Below are 14,669 nucleotides of genomic sequence, written 5' to 3' on the forward strand. Positions count from 1 at the left end.
GTGTTTTGATTTTCTTCCTTGGTGAAGCTTCTTTCTTTGTGGCCGAACCTAGCTAGGAGGAGAAGAAGGTGGTTGGTGGTTTCTCATCTCGGAAGATCGTTGCCCACACAACGTCCGAGGTTAGAAGAGGAATACGGTAGAAGATCAAGAGGTTTTTCTACAAGGTATAACTAGTAATTTTTCTTTCCGCATCATACTAGTTATTTATGGAAATAATACCAAATACAAGAGGTTTACGTTCTAGAATTTCGAATATATTTTTCGATGTTGTGTTCTTTTGTTTTTTCTTTTCCTTGTGATTTGATTGTTCTTTTTGGTTAACCTAAAGCTATTTTAGGAAATTAAATATTAGATTTCTATAAAAGGTTTTGTCTAGTCAGTGGTGGTTGCTCCCATATCCAAGAAGGTCGTGTGCCTCGCCACGTCAGTACTGGGAACCAATTATGGAAATTAATATTTAATGGAATTATTAACTTAAGGTGATTTGGGTCGAACGTGTTAAGTTCCGCAGGAGATCCAAGTCAAAACCTAAAAGAACAAATAGATTAAGTTTTGGATCAAACGTGTTAAGTTCCGCAGGCGATCCAAAAATTTAATTTAAAAGAACACATGGTAGCTAGGAAAAGGTTCAGACCTTTGTATAAAATTTTTGTACAGTGGAACCTCTAGGTTTTCCGAGTAGCAACCAACAAAGGCAAGGTAATGAAACCTAAAGGAAGGGTTGCCAAGGAGGCTACCTGCTTCCACTGAGGTCAGACCGGGCACTGGGAGAAGAACTGCAAAGTATACCTGGAAGATCTTAAGAAGAAGAGAAATGAGATTTCTACTTCAGGTATATATGTTATAGAAGTCAATCTCTCTATTTCTTCATCGTGGGTATTAGATACCGGATGTGCTTTTCACATTTGTACTTGTGTACAGACGCTGAGAAATAGCAGGGTATTGGCGAAGGGCGAGGTGGACCTACGAGTAGACAATGGAGCACGGGTTGCTGCTATTGCTGTAGGAACTTACTATCTATCTCTGCCCTCTGGGCTTGTACTAGAATTAGATGAATGTTGTTATGTGTCTTCTCTCACAAAGAACATCATTTCAGTATCTTGTTTAGACAAGAAAGGCTTTTCGTTTATAATAAAGAACAAATGTTGTTCCATTTATTTAAATGATATGTTCTATTGTAGTGCACCTCTGATGAACGGACTCTACATTCTAGACTTAGAGAACCCCATCTATAACATAAGTACCAAAAGGTTCAAGTCTAATGAAATGAACTGAACCTATCTCTGGCATTGTTGCTTAGGTCATATAAATGAGAATTGCTTATCCCAGCTCCATAAAGATGGTTTGCTGAACTCATTTGATTTCGAATCATATGAGACATGTGAGTCATGCCTACTGGGCAAGATGACCAAGACTCCCTTTAGTGGATACAGTGAAAGAGTTTGAAGCAGGACACAGTTGCTGATTCTACAACAGAGGCCAAGTATATTGCGGTATCAGAAGCAGCAAAGGAGGCAGTTTGGATCCACAAGTTCATTACTGAGCTTGGTGTGGTTCCTAGCATAGCCGATCCTATAGAGCTCTATTGTGACAACAATGGAGCAATTGCACAGGCTAAGGAACCTCACTCACACCAGTAGACCAAACACATACTACGGCGCTTCCATCTCATTCGAGAGATCATCGATAGAGGAGATGTGAAAATTTGCAGAGTACCCACAGAGGCTAACGTCGTTGATCCCTTGACCAAAGCTTTAGCATAGAGAAAGCATGATGGTCACACTATGTCATTGGGCCTTAGAGCCTACACTGATTGGCATTAGTGCTAGTGGGAGATTGTTAGTTAGAGCCCTAGAGTCAATCATATGATGATTGTTGTATGGACTCGATGTATCATATTCCTATATACTTATAAAGGCATTTCTTTATAGTTATTATACTTACTTGTATTGGTGCCAAATAACTAAGTATAATAGCGTCCTTGAGTAGAAGGTTCTTATCTATATCAATCGATTGGTTGAATTGATAGTGAGATGATATAGAGAACATTACTATTAATCATTCCTAGTCAAGTATTAACATTCAGAGACAATGTTAATGCGATGAGACTAGCATGTAGGTCAACTCGATGACTTGATCTCACAAGTCATGGATATAGAGATATCAAGTTGACATATGGGTATGTATTGGAGAATGTATACTGAATGACTTGCCATGAGAAAGTATCATGGATCGTTATATGAGTGTCATATACTTTCTCATGTGACTATTAGTATGACTATCAGTCCTTAGACCTGAAGTCACCATGGTTCCCTACATAAGGAGTTGTATACTTTGACTTCATCAAACGTCACCCGTAACTCGGTGGACTATAAAGGCGATTACTGGGTATGTAACAAATTATGCAGAGGGATGTGAGTGATGTAGATGAGATCTATCCCTCCTATATGATGGGAGTGACATCATGATTCTTGATAGAGTGAGACCACTAAGTGCATGGTCATGCCCAAATGAGTCAATATAAGATATTGAGGTCATTTGTTTAGAGTGAGTCTACTTGGAGTTCAAGATATAGATTGATTAGAGGATGACACAGACTATGCCTCAATTGATTAATCTATATATCAATGATAGAAGGACATTATCATATATTGTGAGAGTTACAATTAGTAATCACAAAGGTGATGTTGGATCTCAACATTCTTGTAACTTGGGTAGTAATGATGTGTTGCTAGATACCGCTCATTACTTATGCTTCTAATGGGTTTAGGAGCATTGCCAACGTTACAAAAACCTATAAGGTCACACACAAAGGGCAATTAGATGGAGATTAGGTCCATATGATGAACCAAGAGGATTAGGTTCATGTGATGAATCAAATTGGATTTAAAGTAATCCAAATTAGACTAATTTAGTTGGACTCAATTTGATTCATGTCTCGAATGAGTCTAATTTAGATTATGATTCATTGAGTCAATTTAATTCAATGAATAAAGATTCATTAAATTAAATTGATTTGAATTAAATGGTTAGATTTGATCAACCATGGGAGATAAAGAGGTCAAGTTTGACTTGACTTGAGAGGGAAGATGAAGGGTCAAGTTTGACTTGACCAAATGCCACCTCGTTTATGACTTGGCATGGGTTGGCCAATGATGGCGTTCCACATAATCAAGGCCACATCATTATGTGCCACCTCATGAGGAAGACCAAGAGCCATGATTCTTAGTATTACATGGAGGTTTAAAACCTCTCATAATGTGGCTGGCCACATTAGTGTGGTGATTGAATTTTTCATTCAAGGCCTCATCTTCTTCCTCCTCTCATCTCTTCTCTCACTCTCCTCCATTGCCGAGCCACCCAAGAGTGCTAGCACACTCTAAGTGGTTTTTCTCCACCTATTGTCCGTGTGGATACTTGTAGAGGAGTGTTCACTTGACACTCTTCGAGATCCGGCACCTTTTGGACGAGCGGGATAAGCGAAGGGTTTCGCTACAAAGGTATAACTCTCTTTTCATGTAGATCTAAGGTAGATCTAGTGTAGAAACATGTACATGATTTAATTTTAAATATATCTTCGCACAGATCTGTGGTAAGATTTTGAGGTTTCCGCAACGCAAAAAATGATTTTTGCGGCTCGAAAGTCCCAACATTTACAAACTACTAGTGGATTTCCCAACAAAAGCATTTGACGAGTGCAGGCCTTGGAGTAGGAGTCGCCGAAGGCTCCGAACCAAGTAAAACTTAGTTTGTTAGAATTGTTTTCTTTTCTTCTACTGCGTACTTCGATTCTCTTTCAATTTTTTGATGAATACTATTCACCCCCCTTCTTGCATCTTTCCGATCCTACACCTTAGTTATATGATTACCAAGTAATCTTATATGATAACTTGAACCAAACACACCCTTAGAAGTTTCAGAATACCTTATAAAGATACACATCTTACCTCATATTCGTGAGTCTTATCATGAATGTAGGCAGCTGACCCCCTAAGGTCAAAGATTACTTAAATCTAACTTTCTGCTTGTCCAACGTTCATATGGGACAGATGGAACTAACTTTGAAGGCACTTTGTTAATTATATAGGCTGCAACTAATAATGCATCTCCCCAATAGGAGATCCACAAATTAACCTGTGCCATCATAGACCTATTCATTTCAAGAAGAGTCCTATTTCTTCTTTTAGCAATCCCATTTTGCTGTGGAGTTCTAGGGATAGTTAGCTGTCTAATAATATCTTTCTCATTAGACATTGTCTTGAATTGATCAGAAAAATACTCACCTCCATGATCAATGAGTAAGGTTTTAACCTTACATTCTAATTGATTCTCAATTTCGTTCAAGTAACGATTGAAGCAATCTAATGCTTCAGATTTGTGAGAAATCAAATACACATGACCAAAACTTGTGAAGTCATCAATAAATGTAATGAAATAAGAACTCCCATTTCTAGCCTTCACATTCATTGGACCACAAATATTTGAATGAATTAATTGCAATGGTGATTTAGCCCTAATAGCCTTACCAAATGGTTTCCTAGTTTCCTTTCCAGTAAGACAATGCTTACATAAAGACAAGTTAATCTTAGCATGAGGGCCTAAAAGGCCCTCTTTAGCTAATCTATCCATTCGTTCTTGTCCTATATGTCCTAGTCTGGCATGCCAAATTTCATCATTAATATCAGCATTACTAGTAAGAGCAATGTTTGAAAAACAACTATCATTATTATTTGGTTCTACATCAAGAACCATAAAACTATTTGTTACATAACCATGCCCAATTAACACAGAGTTAATTCAAAGTTCCACACAACTGGTATAAAAATTTACACTATAACCTAAATTAAGAAGACAAGTGATGGAAACTATATTTTGTCAAATCTCAAGAGTATACAGGACATCATGTAGAAACAAGGTATGTCCACCACGTAGGTTGAGCTTGCAAGTGCCAATTTCATTGACTTCAATTCTTACATTGTTTCCCACATATATCTATTTATTGCCAGCTAATACATGACGATACTCCATGTATGTAGCCCTATCATAAGCTACATGGTTTGTTGTTCCTGAATCTATAATCCACAAAGGTTATGAATCAACAACACTACACTAGCAACATAATGCTCATGAAACTTCTTAATTGGGTCTTGCCCAGCATCAGCACTAGCTTCTTTTTCCTTTCCCTTTCCATTCTTAAAGCCTCTTTTCTTATTCTTGGATCAAAACCTTTAGCGACAAAAGCTTGACCCGATATCCTTGCAGATTCTATTCTCTCCACCTCCAGTTCAACATGACGTGAGACATCAGTGAAAGTCTTGATACTCTCACTGTAGGTAAGGTTCTGTTTCATCGTTTCCTGAGAATCAGGAATGAAACAGATAACTGCCTGAACCTATTATTTAACAGTTAACTTATGACCAGCAATCTTAAGCTCTCAAATCATATTACCCATTTCCCTCAGATGTTGGGTCATGGTAATATTCGAGCGCCTTTTATAGCTGTCAAACTTAATTGTTTACTGACGAAGCTTACTTAGACTTACTCCACCGTATTTCTCTCTAAGGGCCGCCCAGACAACATGAGCTAATGGTAATGGCTCATACTTGAATACTAGGTCATCCACCATTGAACTAATCAATATTCCCTTAGCAGTGGAGTCCTTTCTTTTCCACGCCTGATAGACATTAAGGTTATTTATATGCTATGCTGTAAAACCATCAGCCGATTCTTCCATGAATTGATTTATAGCCTCTAGAACTTCTTGTTCCTCAAGAACGTATTATATCTTGAGGTGCCAGATTTTATAGTTATCCCAGTATAATTTTTCTTCCTTATTAGGTTCAGTTATGATATTTTTAGTTGTCATAATCTACATAAAGAAACACATTATTTATTATTTTAGTGTAACTCCTATGTATGTAATTAATTATTGACTCAGTGTAAATTAGAATTGGTTTACAAAATTAAGTGATAATTGTGTTTCCACTCATCATTTGTATGTGTTAATCCAATTAACATTAATTAATTATATTACACACATCTTATCAAATGAACTAATCATTAAATAAATTAATCATTTTCATATGAACTAATCACATATCTAAACTAATTATAAATAAAATAAACTAATCATTTTTACATGAACTAATCATTGACTATGAATGAATCATAAAATATGAACTAATCATAAGTAAGTTAGTTAACATATTGTTCTATTTTTCTTTTTCATAGAATATAGCACTGCTTGTACAAAACAACAGTTTTCACTATATTATTTTTTATAAAAACAAAATGAGCTAAGATTGTTTATACACAATGACAATAAACATAATACTAATAACATAGATAAGCTAGCATCACTTCCATTAGAAAAAATACTAGTGCAGTGGGTAATTCTATCTTGTTTATCCTGGACTCGACAATGGCAAGATAGTCTCAGAATCATCCTTCAGATCCATATTTAGATCCATTTCATGATCTTCCTTAGATTCTTTGAGGTCTATTTCTAGATCCTCCTCAAATTCTTCATGGTCCATCTCTAGATCCTCTGTAGGATCCGTTTCTAGATCCTCCTCAAATTTATCGAGGTACATTTTTTCGGGATTTGGATCCTCTTCTGATTCTTTAGGATCCCATGCCAAATGAAGTAGATCCCTGCACATCTCTGAATATGAGATGCACCCTTCAGAGTGATCCAGTAGCTGGTATGCTATATCAAGAAGATGTTCTGATAGTGACTCGAGCAGAGCCCATCTTCTATGTTCATCTAGGATTAGATACCCTTCTCGCTCAAGTTTTCAAATTATCTAATCGAGCAGACTAATAAGCCATCTGACTCCATGATACGGGTCATATTCTAGCTCCTTGATCTCCTCCCAAAGCTCATGTTGCCGTTCATAGCGATCTGTCATCATGTATATTGTTCGTGGTATCTAGAATTGAAAATAATGATGTTAGTACAAAACTGACAAACCAATAACAAAACCAGTCAAAGTTCAATTCTCACTAGAACAAATCTATACAAAATACATAAGTAAATAAGAAAAATAAATTTTCTTTATTTAGATAATTTCAATTGACTAACACATTGGATCTGTTGACCAGTCCCTGTGTTTGGTCTATTTTTTCAATCAGAACTAATCTAATTTGGAAAAGGATGTCTTATCTATGTTTGTTCTAGTTTATTTCTAACTCATTTTATCAAATCTTGACCAATTAGGTAATTTGACTCATATGATCAAATTCGGCCTATTAGAACAAATATGGTCTGATTTGGTTAGCCTGACTCATGTAATCAAACTACCCCAATTAATTTAATAATAAACTGATTTGGTTAAATCAACCAAGGATTTGAACCAAATCTAAGTATTATTGAATCAAACTGGTCTAGTTAAACCAATCAATACATGGTTTGAACCAAATTAAGATCTTGATTGGACAAAGTTGGTCTAATTCAATTTTTGATAATTGAACCATAAATTAACTGCATTTATTAATTAACAAAATATTTCTACATGTATATAATTAATTAATAAATGCATTTAATTAAATTTAATCAAACGTTTCATGCAAAACACTATTTGAAGTTGAGAACGTGAGAGCGTTTCATGTTTATTTATTAAATTTTTTAAAACACTTTCTCTTATTTTGATAGAGAAACACTAACACATACTGTTTTCTTCATTTAATCGATTACTAGATCGATTAAAAATTTATTTGAATCGGTTACACCTAAGTTTGAATCGATTACACCAATAGATTACACAAATTTACTGTATTTCCTAAGTTTAATCGATTACATGGATTTTTGAATCAATCAAAATCTATTTTAATCGATTAAACGTCTTCTTATCTCCGCGATGCTCACTTCTTCTGCCGCGATGAACGTGGTTGCCATAACTATCGATCGTCGACCTCTCAAAGTGGTCACCAGCACTCTCCGACCATGGAAGCCAGTAACCAACAACCTCTCAAGGTTTGACAGTTGCGGCAAATCATGACCTAGTTACGATCTTGTCAGGCAACATTGGCAGAGACATATTTTTTTCAATGAAGAGACATGTTTCATGCATTTATAGAACTAAAGCACTGCTTTGATACCATTATTGTATCTAATAGCATGAAACATAAAATAAAACTCACAATGATCTCCTGAGATGATTTTGATCTCCGCTTGACATCAAAAGAGTGATCACAAAATGAAATTGAAAAACTCTTCGTCAAGTTCATGAACCAAATCCCTCTCTCACTGCTCAAATGTTCTCCACAGATTATTGCTTATATCACTCATGGTCTTATCTCCCTTTTATAACTTAGATGAAACAACGATAGGAGTTAATCATCTACATTACTGCACGCAACAATAACACAGTAGTAATGGGATTACGTTACTGCAAGCAACAATAATGCCAGTATTAGGCAAGAGGAAGATCCAAGAGGGTTAAGGAGAACCGTACTTAATGATCGGAAGTCCAAGTGGGTCAAAGATTGACCAAACACTTGATGAAGAAGTCCTAACCGGTCACAGTTGATCGAATATTGGCAAGGGAATCCTAGACTTAATCATGCAAGTTAGGGCTGGGCAATTTATTGAGGCAATCAATTATCCCTAGCCAAATCGATTAGGCCAATCGATTGGGCCAAGCCTAATCGATTGACCCAATAGATTAGATATTTTTTTATTACCAGCACATGTGCTGGAATCAATTGGGTAATCGATTCATCGCCTCTTAATCGATTGGATCAATCGATTAGGGTTAGGAGTTTCATGATGAATTCTCAAAAATAATGGTTGAATCGATTGACCCAATCGATTTAGCCACTGTTTATCGATTGGGTCAATCAATTAGGCAGTGTTTTTTCATGAGAGGGAGAATTGATTGAGGAAATTGATTAAGACCATGCAAATCAATTGGAACAATAAATTAAGGCCTTTCGTGAAGCACAGAGGGTTGTGGAATCGATTGGATAATCAATTAAAGCTTTCTGAATCAATTGAGATAGCTTACCAATCAATTAGAGTTTGGAAAAAGAGCTATTCTATAGGTTGTTGGATGGTCGATGATGAGACAATCGATTAGGAAAAAGCTTAATCGATTAGAGATGTCAAGTGGATCCTAGAAAAGGTTGTCACGATGGTTTGAAGATACCCCTCACACTACTCTTCACTGTCGATTCTTGGTAGATTTCAAGATAAGTGTTGCTACATTTTTTGAGTCTACAAGAGGCATTTCAAGCAATAAGAGATCAAGCCCACTACAAGAAAAACCCTCATAGACATCGGTGGAACAACAATAGTTTTAAGCAAAAAATCGATGTCTTTGAGTATTTTACACCGGTTTTTCCAAAAACCGGTGTCTATGAGTGAAGATTTTCGCTCATAGATATCGGTTTTTTAGCCGATGTCTATGAGCGCCTTTTTTCGTTAATAGACACCAGTTTTAACAGCGGTTTTTAAAACCCGGTGTTAATGAACCAAAAAAAAATAATTTAATTTTTCCACCAATACTTAGCCAAAATTTGCAGCACTTCACTCTTCCCTCCAAACCTAAACCTATATCGCGCCGTCCACCATCCACCGTATACCGTCGCGATGCCATCACCACTTTCCTCCTCGCCTGTTCCTCTCCCGATCAGGATTGACTTACGACACATCTCCTCCACCTCCTCCCTTTGGGTAAGAAGAGGAGCCCTTCTTCGCATTTCGAGAAAGGAGAGGTGGCGAGTTGGTCTTGTTTTCTAGGGTTTCAGAGTAGTAGCGGCGGAGGGAGGCAAGATGAAGACGACCAGGGGGAAATGTGATACTAAGTTCCACCGACACTATAAGAAATTTGAGATTCAACCACACCTAATAGACAACGGTTTTTCAAAAAACTGTCGTCTTTTTTTCATTTAACAACAATTTTATTGAAAACTATTGTTGTTGGTCATGTTTTTCTAAAAATAGACAACGATTTTTAAAAAATTATTTTCTTTTGTATGTCAAAGACAACGATTTTTGAAAACTGTTGTCTATGAAATTTTTTTTAGCATACGACAATAATTTTAATCAACCGTTGTCTATTAGCATTGGTTACATGTTAATAAACAACGGTTTTATTAAATTGTTGTCCTATGTGCGTGTTTTGGAGTTTAAGATTATGGTGTTGTCTTTGAAAATTATTTTTTTAAAAAAAATAATCCAACATAGTTATTTGTCCATTTTCATGAACAATAGTTTCTTTATAGAATCTCATTTTCATAGATGAAGTGAAATTTATATAACGAGATATTTTTCTCTCTTAAATGTTAAAGTATCTATAGCAATTCAATGAATTTAGGAAAAAATAAAATAAAATAAAATAATAAATCTATAAAAAATTGGAAAATGAATTTATATAACCACTTATTAAATTTTAGAAAAAATTTCTAGATTTATTTGGGGTTTGTTTAATGAATTTATAAGTAATTCATATAACTAACGAGGGATGGGAAAAAGTATGTTGGGTAATCTATTTAAAGGAAATGTTGATTTACAAAATTTGTTTTTTTTTCCTTTTGCCCTTAGCCTCCGTCGTTTCCTCTCTTCTCTTTTGCGATTTCGAAGCCGCCCTCACGCGACTTCGAAGCCGGCGGCCCTACTTCAGACTCTTCCGTCTTCCCCTCCCCACCGTGTGCCGACGCAGAAGACGCCGACCACATTCCCATCGTCACCAACCGCACGAGCCCTCTGCTACCTCCCTCGGCCGACATGGGGTCTTCGCCCAACCCCTTCTCTATTCATCATCGTCTTGGTGACCTAAGCAGGGCACTGCCCCGGCCGCCGCCAAAGACTTGAGATCCTTGGCAGTCTTCTGACAGAGACCCGACCCTTGCCCTCAACGCAGTCGATGTCCGCACGCCCTGCCCTCAACGTAGCCGAATTGGGTAATCGGTTTCATTAACAATGCTAATTAAAGTTCTGATTTTGTTAATTATGATTGATTAATTGGATGTTAGGTTAATAAGTTAATTGAATTAAAGTTCATAGATGCATGCATACTAACAGTAAAATTTAATCAAATAACTAAATGGGGATCGATTAATCAATCCAAATGATAGTTAGGATTTATCCTTTCGTCGTCTAATGGTGTTGTTCTTCTCTTTTGATGAAAAGGTCACTTATTAATAACGGATTGGATCTTCCTGGTCCCTTTGATTCCTCTACGAGAGTTGGTTAAGGTATTCTTACTTTCCATGCATAAGGTGTATAGGAAAAATAATATAAGTGCTTGTGCATGGAATTTGGACAGTTTCATAATTATGTTAGAAATTTTATAGAACTCTTAAATTTTAAGCAAACAATCAATTGATTTGATAACAAGAAATATCAATTAGGTAAAATTTGAGATCCAGATATCATAGTCCTTTGCATTCCTTTCCTTGGATTGGATCTAATGTAAATTTAGTTTTGCCATATTAATTCCTGAAAACATAATGCCATTGATGTAACATTCCGTGCTCTGAATTCAGCATTACAAATTTTGCTGAGATTGATTAGATGAATCATAAGTCCTTATTCAATTCATTTAGAATTCGTTACAACACATATAAGAAGGTTAAATAATCACTAGAAAAGGAGAACAGATGATTATCCTACCTAGGTTGTTTATGATTATTAGAATTATGTTAATACTTAGCTTTGTTCTGTATCCTATGTTTGTAGGATTTGAGTTCGAAGCAAACCCTCTGACTAGATGGTTTGGACACTCTACATTTTCTACATTTGAGATGGGTAATTTCTTCTTGTTTTCTTTAGTTTCTTTGACCTTAGTGCATGATTCTATTATTTGCGTTGATTGTGTAGTAGTTCTTGCTTGTCTTCTACATTTGGCTTGTTTCTTTAAATGGTGAAACTTAAACTAAAGATTAGAAAGCCAACTAATGTAACATGCCAGTCCACTTCTCTTCTTATGATTTAGCTCATGATCAATGTAAACTTAAAGGATTAATCCAGAGCATATGGTAACTTTCTGGATTCATTTTTATTTAAGACATTCTTTCTTTTAATGGTCCCTTTTAGAATTTAATGTATGACTTATTCCTCAGCATCACATGGAGTGTGTGGGAACCTTTGCACTAGATTGCCCCTTTTAGAATTTAATGCTTCTTGATCACTGTGAAAAATAATGTTTGCATGGTTTATAATAGAAGCTTTGTATGCAGTGACATAGAATGAAAATTTTGCTTCATAAGAAATTTAAGAGCCACTATATTGTTTCAAGAGGTTACCATTTAGGTTACATAGATAATGCTTTGTGTACTTCTGTTAGATGACTAGATCAAATGATTTTTATGGTTATGTAACATTTAAGTAGCGCAATTAGAATCTGGTGTACAATTTGATTTTTAATTTGTAATATATGTCTTTGTTTGAGTAGATGTCCTCAAAAGTACTAGGAAGAACGTCGAAAAACTAAAAAAATGAAGAGACTTTAATAAGTTAAGGAGCACTAGGAGCTGCAGTGCCGCCTCTTCACTGACATCCAAGCATAAAATCTCATGTTATATTGCTCTACCTTTGTTTTAATAGTGTTGTTAGTTATCATTTTGTTGGTTGCTTATGAAATTTCTTTAGAATATTGTAGATATTATTTTCAAATGTTAGAAAATTCTATATTAAATTTTATTTTAAAATTTAGTATTTTGAATGATTTATAATATTGAAAAATTATGTATTATTTTTTTTAATTTTTTAGCTGAAAAAAGACAACGATTTTTCATCATTGTCGTAGGCAGTTATGAAAAATGGCTTTTTCTTTGTTATGAAAAATGCAACTAAGAAACAATGACTTTTGTGTGTTGGGTAGTTTCTCCGAAACATAGTTCCTCTCTAATTTGTAGTTTCTTTTCTTTTCCATGTATATTTTAGGAAAAATTACTTTTTCCCCCTTAAATGATGGGATTCGTATCAATTTTGTTAGCAACTTTGAGTTGTATTAATACCAAAGTTTAAAAGTATCATTCCTTTGTTCCCTTCTCATTCTTCTTCTTCACTTGTTTACCTTCAATCCTTATATTATGCTTTCTTTTGGCTACAAAGGTTTATACTTGATATGGTTATGAGGTGGAGAAACTGCCTGCATTCTATAAACCATCGAGCATGCAAATTGATCCGTATAAATACCTTTGTGATTTATACTAAATGTGTGCTTTCTCTCAAAATCTCAAATTAATACTATCCATTTTGTTAGGCTGCAAACTCAACATCCTGATACTTGTCTAGGGATACACTTAATAAACACTTAATTTGTGTAGTCTAATTCAATTGTGTTAGGCATCTAACATTGTTTCCATAGTCAAGCTAACTAATACACCAATATCCAGTTATCTATGTGCTATTGATATCGTGGCCAGTTAAACCATTATTTAAATCTATGTTTTAGATTGTTTTTCTTACTAGCATGTTGTATCACTCTTTGCTTATTCCTTTGCTGTAGTATCAATTTGAAATATGAGAATAATCTTTAAGCTCAATCAGAATTCAAGATTTAGCAGCATTTTGAAGAAGATGGTGTTTCAACATTGCTCTAAAAGGTGATATTAGTAATTCTTAATTTAATATTCTCCTCTATTGTAATATTATTTTAATGGTGATTGTCTGAGGTTATTGAAATTTATTATGTCAATACAAGTATAATCTTTTTGAGTTTCTGAGGTTATCTGTTTAAATAAAAATATTCTCTTCCTATTAGCTAATTCTGTTGCTTGCTAGTGATTATGTTTATCTACTATTTGCTTTACTATCACATGGGAGAGTCAGTTCTTTTCTTACATGTTTGTTTATATCATATATTTAAGTTTATTTTATTTATAACAAGTACTCTTTTTTTCCTTGTGTTTAGGAAAGTGAAAGTGAGGATGATGATCTTGACATGGGTGATGATGATGATGTTGAGGAACCTAAAAATGAACCAGAGGCTGTTAGGAAAGAACCAACCATTGAGAAACCTCCTCCTGTTTCAGCACCACCCAAAGATGCTGAAAGCAACTGTCAAAGAAGGAGCTTAAGAAAAAGAAATGGCAGAGCTGGATGCACTTCTATATGAAATGGGCATTGCAAATTTTAATTAGTTTATTTTTGATAGATAGTAAATTTTAATTCACTTGAGTTGCTTCATACATATGAAGTGACTGTTTAATGTGTGTTGAATTTGTTTATCCTTGTTATGCAGACAAGAAGCAATTGGAGCAAAGTAGTGAAGGGGAGAAGAAAGAAAGTGTCGGTGCTCCTTCAGAGAACAGAATCTTAAAGAAGAAGAAATTCAAGAAAGAAAAATCATCAAAGGAACAGGAGGAGCATGATCAAAATCAGGAGAAAGGAGACATTGAAGCTGAAGTGGCAGATGCATCTGCAGTTGACGTAAAGGAAAGGATAAAGAAGGTGACCTCCATGTGGTAGAAGAAATCAAGCAAAGAGATGGATGCCGAACAGTTGAATAAAAGGACTTCTTACTTAAGTAGTAGGCTAATTGGTACCTCAACTAGTCAATTGGTGGATACGGACTTGATGTGTATAATATTTATGTGGATACGGACTTGATGTGTATAATATTTATGTGTTGGTTACATGGATATTGACTTGTCTTTATAATATCGGTTTTTCACTATTTCAGAAATCGAATATGTGTCGTTAAACAATACTGATATTA

The 14,669-nt window shown here is 35.2% G+C and overlaps 1 long non-coding RNA gene across 3 annotated transcripts; it reads left to right on the forward strand.

The window, feature by feature from the left end:
- The first annotated feature begins 10,528 nt into the window (after positions 1–10,528).
- Positions 10,529–14,328, forward strand: LOC122056654. 3 transcript variants are annotated; one of them, XR_006133342.1, is made up of 5 exons: positions 10,529–10,905; positions 11,135–11,199; positions 11,684–11,752; positions 13,458–13,554; positions 13,863–14,328. It is a non-coding gene; the product is annotated as an uncharacterized LOC122056654 (long non-coding RNA). The 3 variants fall into 3 exon arrangements; XR_006133343.1 differs by having other exon boundaries at positions 13,499–13,554; XR_006133344.1 differs by lacking the exon at positions 13,458–13,554.
- Positions 14,329–14,669: the final 341 nt, after the last annotated feature.

The sequence above is a fragment of the Zingiber officinale genome, chromosome 3B (genome assembly GCF_018446385.1).
Source record: "Zingiber officinale cultivar Zhangliang chromosome 3B, Zo_v1.1, whole genome shotgun sequence".
In the NCBI taxonomy this organism is placed as follows: domain Eukaryota; kingdom Viridiplantae; phylum Streptophyta; class Magnoliopsida; order Zingiberales; family Zingiberaceae; genus Zingiber; species Zingiber officinale.